General features: G+C 38.0%; 1 protein-coding gene across 2 annotated transcripts in view; it reads right to left on the bottom strand.

Moving 5' to 3' along the window:
- The window catches only part of LOC102497482 (catenin delta-2), a 445,613-nt gene that overhangs the window by 393,217 nt on the left and 41,237 nt on the right, over positions 1–11,159 (bottom strand). The window lies entirely within an intron of this gene.

The raw sequence follows: 11,159 nt of genomic DNA, 5'->3' as shown, positions 1-11,159 counted from the left end.
AAAAGCCTTTTTTTTTTTTTTTTTTTTTTTCAATAGAAAGCACTGTCCTATATTCTGTGGTTATTTCCTACCTGCCTTTTCTGTGTGTTCTGAAGTGGCAGGAGGCAATTCTTTGCAAAGTATTGATAGAAGACTGGCCACCCTATGACAGCATTCCACATATCTTTTGAGATATAACAAGTGTTTGAATTCCAAAAATGTCAGGGACCATTGGGCTAAATTTCAAAATCATGGAGAACCACTCTGGGTCTCACCATTGCGACCTTTGGTACAGAGCAGCTGTACAGAGCAGACCGTGGCCTGTACTTTAAGGGCTTCCTGCAAGGGTCCCAGTCCTCAGACCCACAGCATGGGCCTCATTTCCACAAAGAGCCCCGAACCGGTAGCTCATGGGCCATGCTCCATGATGAAATTTATACGATAGTCACACTAAATGAACAAAACATATATTGAAATGTCCTTAGAAAACCGAGAAGGTAAAACAAAGGAGAAAGGTGATGTCTCTGTCCTCTTGCCCCTCAGTGCCTTCAGTAGAGCACACTGTGAGAACAGCAGCACAAGCCAGGGGACTTCCCACTCAGCACCTGCCTCACTTTTTCTTCCTTCTGCTCCTTCTCTTCCTCCTCTCTTTACTTTCTCTCCTCTTTCTTCTGAGTATTTTTGTTTTGTTTTGTTTTGTTTTTTTAACAGAGATTTTTGCCACAGGGCGAGTGTGCTCACCAGAGAGACAGAAGGCGAGGGTGGGGGAGCTGGCGAGATAGCCATGCCGCAATCATGTCTCCTCCATTCTGTTCTTGGAATTTTGGGCACACACGCACACGCACTCTGCGTGAATTTTAAGCCACCAGGTTCAGGACTTGAACTGCAGTCGACGATGTGGGAGTCCAGCGATGTAATCATTTCATTATCTGCTGTTTTGTTTTGTTTTGTTTGTTTGTTTGTTTTTTTAATAGAGACTTCTGATCTTCTTAACAGAATCAAGTGGCTGCTAGAGCATACTTGGTCCAGCTACCCAGTTTAGGAGTTGACACAGGCTTCAGTGGACCTAGGAATTTCAGGTACTAGGCTTGTCTAACTCTAATGCACCATATGTAGTAGGATTTGGGTATAAAATGAATTCTTTCTTACTATAAAATGCTAAGTTTCTAATGATGTCAGAATCTCCAAATTAATGAGCACTACTAGCTGCAAAACGTCCCAAGAAGAAATTGAAATTAATTTCCATTAGTTGAGTACTGACAGTCAACCACAACCTACCATGTAAGACAATAACTGTTTTGAAGGCTCTATTTTTGTCCTCACTTAAATGTTCAAAGTCAGATGGTAAAGAAAACTGATGCAGGACATCAAGTCAAATGTCAGAATTGGTTCTTACTTGAAATGACCAAAGGGGATTTGAGATTTTCACTTGAGGTAGAGTACACCAGGAGGGCCTGGAGGATGTGCTCATTGAGATAGGCCAGAAATGAAACATGCTTCCCATAGTCACATAATTTTAAGAATAAGGAAGGGGAGTTCCAATTAGGAACTGGCCAAGACCTCTTAAAACAGACTTTGAACAGTGAAGAATTTCAAAAGATTGAACATAGCTTTTGAATGCCTATTAAATGCATAAACATGCAACCAGAAATCTGCTTCTCAAAAATTTCATAGCTACCCCTATTTCTATAAGGGAAATATCTCTCATTTTCATCTAACTTTATAAACTTATATTTTTTTGTTCTTAAGTTCCTATCAACATGATAACTCAGCAAAAACAAAAATTAATACTTTGTTATTATATCTTTTGGAGCATTAATAACCAGTGCTTATACAAATTTTGTAGCTTTTATCTATGCATAAATGTGTACAGAGCCAAGTAAATAGACAATATTGATGTGTGTGTGTACAAAATTGTCAGTTACCTATATGCCAACAGACCATGTGTATATCTATACACATAATTTAGATGTGTACATATGACATACATACACACATTCCACGTGCTCACTGAAGACAGAGAGGGAGAGATACGCACACACATACAATCTGCTTATGAGGCATTTATATATGCTACTTTCTTCAATAAAATCAAGTCTAGTGCTATCAGCCTTAACCCTAGAAGACAGTCTCTGAGGAACGATTGAGCAAATGAGACAATTTTTCACTGAAACTTTCTTGGTTTCACTTTCTCTGGTGAGGGCTACCCCCAACGGGTACCACCTTGAGTAGCAGAGGTGCTGGCTTCACTCAAGACTAGACTCATAAAATCTTCTTTGATTCTTTTAAATCCACTTCCCTGAATGCTGTAATTTAAACAATCAGACATTCAAGGGTACTGCAAAAAGCCTGTGGTAAAACGAAATTAGTGTGAGTTTATTTTGGTCCAGAATTTTTTAGAAGTCTATGTACACTTTTGGTTAATAATATGTATTTTCCATGAACTTTTTAAAGACTTTTGTAGCTGAGGAGTACACACATTTAAATCAATTGCATCAAATGGGAGCCTGTATTGGGATGTTTGGAAAGTCATGACACATTTTTGCATAGAAAAACATAGAAAAGTACATCATGACCTTCCCAACAACCTAATAGACTTTGGAGCTTTCTCCCTGGGTCTGCAGTTCTACTTTTACATAAGAGTCCAGGGAAAGCGACTGCCTTATTTAGTTCACAGCTTGTTTCCAAGGGGCACCTTTTAAAACATTCATATGTCCTTTGTGCTCTTAAACTTTCTAATCATTTCTTTTAAATGAGGATGAAAAAAGAGATTTCCTTCACTGGTCTCCTGGAGTCTTCCTTCTCATTTGTAGTCTCAGCTATCTGCTTCATTACAAGATGGTTCAAGCAATGACTTCACCTGCAAGAGACATCTCTTTTACCAGTATAAGAATTTCCACTTGGGACCAGAAGATGGCAAAAAGATGGCTGGACTCCCACGAAGTCAACTGTGTTTTGAGACCCAGACTCAGTGACTTGAAAACTCATGGTGATCAACCATGGCTCGAATCTTAGACCCAACAGCTTGAAAGCTCACACTGGGCCTGTGTGCCTATGTGCCTAAGATCCCAAGATGAGAATGGAGGAGAAGGGTTGAGGCATGGCCATACTCCCAATGGAGTGATTTCTCCCTTTCTTGTTGTATTTTTCCCTCTCTCTGGCAAGCACATGTGCCCTATAGCAAAAATCTTTCTTAAAGAAAAAAAAAAAGAATTGCCACTTAATATACCAACTGTCTGCACTCCATAGTGGAAACTGAATGATTAAAGGATATAGAAGCATGGAAAATGGTTATGGATACTGGAGACAGTGTGGGAAGAGGGTGGAAGAAGGAGGAGAGGGAGAGGAAAGAAATCAAGGAGAAAAACAGAGAGGCAAGACATTTATGGGACACAGAAATGAATGATTATTGATGATAGATAGCATGTATAGTTATCTTCAACTGGACTGGTGTGAAGTGTATTCATGTTGGGTAAAATCACTTTACAAGCTAAGTGATGTATAGGGTTTGAATGCATAAAATAATAAATCAAAATTAAAAAAAGAAATCCCATAGATAACATACATACATCAAACACATAAACCTGGTTATCTAAGAGAAGATAGAAATTAACCATGAAGCAGGAAGTAACAGGAATTAACTTAACAGTTGAAGTTAAATACTTAAAACATAACACTACCATTGAAGAATATTTGTTTTGCTTGAGAATTCAATATACTACTCCTTTAAACTATCAATAACAGCTACGTTTTAAATTTGCTAGAGGGTATATGCACTTGTAAGAGAGAGAAGAGAAAGAAAATACTCCCCTGATGGGAAAGGGTCATGCCACAATCCCTTTTCCATTTATTCCTTCAGAATTTTGGGGCACACATGCCCAGGTGCCTGGGTTATTTTTCAAGCCATGGAGTTGAGGACTCAAATTGTGCAGCTGGCCATGAGGATCCAGCCACCTTAACCACCATCCCATTGGCTGGCATCTGGCAGCTACTTTTATTTTTATGTATTATCACTGGAATTAGTATTATTAAGGATCTTAAAATTAAGACTAAGGGTTCATAGAGTTCTGACTTCTATTAATCCAAAAATACCTTTGATACTGGATGATATCATCAGACTTTAGACTCTCCTGTAAGCCTATATGGTAAAGATTTTATGATAATTTAATTATTAAATGAGACTTCCTGCTTTGAATTGAGGAAAAGACAGTATCTGCTTCTAGAATAGGATATGAAGGTACCATTAGGTAGAGAGGTTAAAAGAATATTCTGGAAAGACAGTACATGATAGATCTAGTTTTAAATCCTTAAGGATATAAGCTTGTGACCAGGGACATCTCCATTCCTGGTTTCGGAATGGAGATCAAACATGATGAACAGTGACGTCCTGAGTGGATGTGGGCCAGCTCTGGCCATGTCTTGACAAAGCATCATGGAGATCAAGTATGTGCACCTTTCAAGTCTTCAAACGATGAGGAGCAGTGGCTGCAGTAATTAGACTGGACAACACATTAAGACCCAGATAAGATAACTATAGTATCAACTAATGAAATCACCTCACAGGAACTGAAGATAAACCCCTTCATTAAAGTTAAAAAGAAAATGAAAATTTAAGGTAAGGCTAATTGATTTGTAGGTTTGAGGGAGCCACATGTGAAAAGAGTTGGCATTATGTCTGACTGTATGGTTCCCATTGGTATCAGAATCCACAGGAGTTAGAAGTACAGATTTGGGTTCCAATTCTAGCCCTCTAAGCCCCAGTTTCCCCAAACGTAAAACAGACATGTCATGTCATATGGGTTTGGGGTAATTAAAATGTTGAATACAAAAAGTTTAGCACTGAGCACAGAACCCGTTAATGAATTTTTATTATTATCTTTATTATTATAAACATTGTTGTTATCTTTTTTTTTTTTGGAGAGGGTTTTGCTATAGGGCGCATGTGCTCGCCAGACAGAGAGAGACAGAGAGACAGAAAGTCAGAAATCACCCCCCAGGGGGGATGGCCATGCCACAATTCCTTCTCCTCCATTCTCCTCTCGGGATCTTGGGCATGCACGCACACGCGCCCGGCGTGAGTTTAAACCACTGGGTCTGGGACTTGAACCGTGGTCGACTACGTGGGAGTTCAGCAACATAGCCATTACGCTAACTGCTGGTCCCCATTGTTGTTATCTTATTGTCAAGAAAACCTACAATGAACCCAGATGGCCACAAGGTAGCATTTGTTCTTCTACACTTGCTGACGGTATCTGAGGCAAAGTTGAGGGGAAGAAGGGCCACTGCAGGGCCAAGAAAGACAGCTTACGGAACGATGGCAACTGGCACTGGAACAGTGTCCTGGGCATTGACTGGAGCCATAATCACGGTCTTCCAAGCCATGCTCTGAAGAAGGGCTAAGCATATTCTCATGTGATTTCAAAGTCAGAGACACTATCAGGAAATGAACTTAATAGGGATGCAGATCTTGTAACAATTAATGTAGAAGGCATGAATTATTCAAAGGGAAAAAAATACTTCAAGAGATAGTGAGTGGCCATCGCTAGAGGAATTCCAAGACTGGAATGGGCACATGTTGAGATGGTATTAGCCTAATGGAATAAATGACCTCCAAGTGCTCTTCAAACTCTGAGGGCCTTTAAACTGTATAATCCTACATTTTTTCTCCTATGACATTTCCGCAGTTAAATAAATGATTGTCGAGCATTTGAAGTTAAAAGCAAACTTCCCAAAGATTCATCACCCAAGAGAACTGGGCTATAAAGAATATATGTGTTTTACTGCAAACACTTCAGCCAAGTTACTTCAGTTTCACAATAACTTAAGTTTACAATGATACTGCTTAAATTTTAATCTAAAAATATTCTTTAAATCTTCACCTTTAGAAAGCATTTTTATGGTATATTTTGTTTCTGAGCATTCAATTCACTATACGGTGTGTGTGTATGTGTTTGTGTGTGTAGTTTTATGTGTAGGTAAGCAATGAAAAAAACATTTTATTAAAGCTAAAACTGCCTTTCTTGAAATTAAAAAAATATTAAAATATTTTAATGACTGCAGTAAACTATATAACCTCAGCTAAGTGCTATTTTATAGTATATTCATTCTACTCAGTTTCATGCCTAAAGTCAAACATTTTTCTCACAGTTTCATGCCTAAAGTCAAACATTTGTTCACAGATATATATATATCAGCTGAACTTGCTATTGAAAATAGTTAGATCAATTAAGATATTTTATGAATCAATAAAATATGGGGGAAAAAGGAAAAAAAGGAAGAAAGCAACTGCAGATGCCAGAGATAGTGTGGGAGGAGGGTAGAAAATGGCAAAGGGTGAGAAATAGGATATATATGTATGTACATATCTATATCCCATTTCTAAGAAATGGAAAATTATTCATTGATGATAACATGTATGACTAAGCCACTATAGAGTGCATTCTGGATGGGAAACTGCATTTTGTATGCTGTGATGATGTTCAGTGAATGAATGCAAAATAAATTAATTAATTAAAATTAATAAATAAATAAAGTTAAGTAAAGAACAAACAAAACATTTGGAAAACATCCTTTAATAAGGTTAACCTAATGATAAAATATTTATAGCAATATTATTTAATGAGAGCTCATAATATACCATCTAAAATAACTTTTAATCCTATCTCAAATAGATAAAATACAGTATAAATGTACAGCTAAGTCTTTACAAATGCATAGTTTTATATTATTGGTCAAATATTGCAACTTGAAAGAAATCCTCATGTGGTACAAGCCCAAGAGCGCCAATTGAAAATGCAGTTGCTAATTGGGACCCTAAATCAGTATTAAAAATGCCTTAGGATGCATTTCTCTGTTATGATGAACAACGAAACGAGTTTTATTGTAAGTCACATTTACAATAAGTGACATTCTTTTAGCACGTGTGGAAAATTACTTTTCAGAAAATCTACATAAAAGAATATAACATCCTGAAAAGGAATTAATCAAACATAATTAAAGGATGCCATGGGGCCTGCAGGTGGCATGGTAGTTAAGGTGCTGGACTGGCCACAGTTTCAGTCCTAGACCCAGTGGCTTGAAACTCAGAGAGTGCATGTGCATGCGTGCGTGCCCAAATTCCCAGGAGGGTTATGGAGGGGAAGAAACTACAGTATGGCTATCCCCCATGAAGGAAGAATTCTCACTTTCCCTCTCACTATCTCTCTTTCTATCTCTTAGGCGAGAGCACACACTCTATGGCAGAAACCTATAAAAAATGCTGCTAGTGTTACTGCTACTATTTCACATATTCAGTCTTTAAATTTCTTAGAACGTTTATTCTTCCATAGATAAGAATATTTATCCAATCTTTAGCACATTTTGGTGTATCAGTCCTACTTTCTATTTTTCTGGTGAGTTCATTAATTGGATTTTCAAAATAAGAATGCTATTTTGACTTATCTCTCTCAACATCCCTGGTACTTCTTTCATATAATTTTTCTATTTGACTTACATGTTTAAAAGAACAGTATATAGATCTCAGTATTAGGCATAGCACCCAAAAATGTATTAGATACATGAACAGTCCTTAAGAAATACACATCTTGGGGACCAGTAGTTGATGTAATGGCTATGTCGCTGGAATCCCACATAGTCGACTGCGGTTCCAGTCCTGGACCTGGTGGCTTAAACTCAGGCCGGGTGCGTGTGTGCCCAAGATCCCAAGATGAGAATGAAGGAGAAGGGATTATGGCATGGCCGTCCCTCTGGCAGGTGATTTCTTGCTTCCTGTCTCTCTGTCTCTGTCTTTCTGGCGAGCGCATGCACCCTATAGCAAAATCCTCTCCAAAAAAAAAGAAAGAAAGAAAGAAAGAAAGACAGACAGACAGACATGTTTACGGAAGACAACATATAATTATAAAATAAAAACGTCTTAGCAAATAAGACTGTAAAATGGATAAAACCTACTTTCTCAGGGACTGCTGACTTTAACAAGGAAACTGGATTTTACCAACTCTTTTGATGTCTATGCATTCTTTGTTGGAGTACCAGATGGGGCAGTCAAAAATAGAAAGACCAGCTCTTTGCCAGGACTCATGACTGAGTCAACCATCTACATGAAAACTCCATCCCTCCAAAGCCGACCCTTTTGTACCCTACGGCTTAGAGTAACTCAGAGCTCACAGAAGTATCTGGTTTCAGGTCTAATGTCTGAATTGAGGCAGTCCTGACTGCAAATTATTATATTAAGATATAGTATTTACTTGAAAAACGTCTCATGGACTAATATGAAAACTCCTTAGTATGTAAGAGAATGGTCTGCAATGAGTGGGCTAGGTATCAGAAAAGAAAGGAAAAGAAATAAAAAATACCCTCTGGAACACACATCCAATAAGCAATTCTCAGAGATGCTAAGCTACTCAGACAATGCACACACTTTGCTTCCTCCTGCCTGTCTCCTGCACACCGAGATGGTACTACCCTTCACTCACGCTGGGAAAAAAATCATGAAAGATAAAAATATGGTCTTTCTCCTTCCTTTTAGCTTTTGTGAAATAGCGCAAATGTTCATACCAACTCATGTAGATTCAACATGTGCTAAAATCGTGGATGCCAGCCTTTGTACCCACCTGGCAGTAACACGATCTCCAGGAATCATTTACCACTCTGATTCACTATGTATTTAAGGCACTAAATACGGCATATCAGTTTTCTCTCACAAAGGAGGATTACATCAAAGACGTGCATAAACATACTTTGAAAATTGTAATGGGCTATAAACATGTTTGTAACAGTAAAGAGGCTTACGTGGTCTGGTGTTTACTGATAAATAAAACTAACACATTTTCTTAAATATATGTATGGATAAAAGCTTTAGAGAAGTCCAAGGGCTGAAAAAGTTTAAACCATAAGCCATAATGCCAAAATAAATAATTCGAAGCCCTGGAAGTTAAACATAACCAACTCTAGCAGTATTCACACGGAAAAATTCACTATTCACAGGAAAATGCAAAACTCTTGTCTTAAAAGAAGTCTGGTATTTTGGACCTGAATTTTAGATTTGACGGGTCTCTTCATTAAATGAGGACACTTTGACATATCCCTTTATTTTAGGAAAACTTATAAGAAAGGTGTTATTGCACTTCACCCTTCATCCATTTAGCATGAGGCCAGGTTGCCAGTGCCTTCCATACGAAACCACAACTGGCTATACATCTGGTTCCGTCGGTTTCGTCCATGTGTCTGAGTTCAGGATGGTGAATTTTTCAGAATTCACACACATTTAAGGTCAATGCCCAGTATTTGTGGAAAAAGTAGTGAACTTGTAATTCATTTAGTGCTGATTTGCATATAAATTTAACCCATACAGGGAACCAGCAGTTAGCGTAATGGCTATGTCGCTGGACTCCCACGTAGTTGATGGCATTTCGCGTCCCGGACCCGGTGGCTTAAAACTCACACTAGGCGCGTGTGCGTGCATGCCTAAGATCCCGAGAGGAGAATGGAGGAGAAGGGATTGCGGCGTGACCATCCCCCCTGGGGGGTGATTTCTCGCTTTCTGTCTCTATGTCTCTCTCTGTCAGTCTGGCGAGCGCACGTGCCCTATAGCAAAAACCTCTAAAAAAAAAAAAAAATTAACCCATACAGAAGATTAGTAGCCAGTCTTATTCACTCTAACATTTCTTACTGGTGCTTCTCTTTTCTGGTTTACAGCAGGCACTCAATAAATATAAGTGACATAATCCATAACTCGAAAAGGTAAGAGCCGGGACAAGATATTGAAAGAAGGAGAAGGCTATAAAACTGACAGTAATATAAAATGGAAAGGATATGCCACTTAATAACATAAAATGCATTTAATACGCTGCATAAAATACAGAAGCCAGGCTGCTGCTAGAGAAACATTAAGTTTCTAATATGAAATTTTCTAATAAGGAAACTTAAAACCTCCCCATTAGAGATAAAAATGTTTATTCTCAATTTAAATATGTGTCAAATATAACCAATATCAATTCAATGATATGTTTTTCTATTCTAGTTTTTTCCAAGCATTTCCTCTTATTCTATTTCACATATTTTCATTAGCTTGTTTAAAAAATTTATTTGAAAATAGAGTGTTGGTGTATTTTCTGAAAGAAATTCTAGCCAAACAAACAGGAATACTAGTTAAAAATTTAGGGCAGATTTCAGGACCAAGACTATAGGCTCCTGGTGAGATTGAAACGCTACGTAAGCAGGACACTGAATTATAAGCACGAGTATATTTCCGATTTCTGATACTTAACAGCGAGCATTTATCACAATTCTCTTTTACAATGGAGGTTATACCAAATACAATATTTAGCCTGGCCCCTCTAATTGGGTTTGAATTGCACTAAAGTAGCAATTTCAAAGAACGCCATAAAATTATCCCATTCTTCCTTTTATACTTGTAAAAGTGATTTCTTATTGCAAAAGAATCCAAGCAAATACCTCAGTATGGTACATGGGATTTTAATGCACTATCCTAGAAAATTCCTTGAGCTAAATTACAAGCACGCTGGGTGTCATATCATGCCCTGCTGTAAGATACAATAGAAAACTGACATAGTTACAGTAGTTACTGACACATATACATGTGTATATATATATAAACAGATCTGTCTGTATATATGCATTTAATACACAGCATAAAATACAGAAGCCAGGCTATTGCTAGAGAAACATTGTAACTTTATCAGCCTAAATCCATTGGCTATGAGTAAAACATTATTTAACTTCAATTCCAACTTCAGAAAAAGGGCATCACAAAATCCCCTGCCACTCCTGGAAAAAAAAAGAAGTCAAAAAGAAACGCACCTCAATAATAACGATTTCTTCCATATATTCTGTCCCAGTTTTTACCACTCTCCAAACAACTTCATCCTGATGTTTATTTTCAGACATACAGCAATGAAGATAATATGGAATTTCCTAATTTTCAATGTTGAGTGTACCTTGGTAGGTGTTCCCCTTTGCACACCAATGAATAGAAATAGGCATGGTGAGAAAGCACACCTCCACGGAGACGATACAATACTCAGACAATGGCATTCCAAGTCCAATAGTGGAATCTCCAACCCTCAGCCTCCACTGCGAGAACTGGGCTCTCCCAGATCTTACCAAAGAGCTGAAACTCAAGCGCCTACACATGCTCTCATCGAAAGACCGTCTTTATTCAT

Source organism: Tupaia chinensis, unplaced genomic scaffold, assembly GCF_000334495.1.
Source record: "Tupaia chinensis unplaced genomic scaffold, TupChi_1.0 Scaffold000096_1, whole genome shotgun sequence".
Classification (NCBI taxonomy): domain Eukaryota; kingdom Metazoa; phylum Chordata; class Mammalia; order Scandentia; family Tupaiidae; genus Tupaia; species Tupaia belangeri.
The sequence above is the reverse complement of the archived record's forward strand: the minus strand, read 5'-3'. Positions and strand labels throughout refer to the sequence as shown.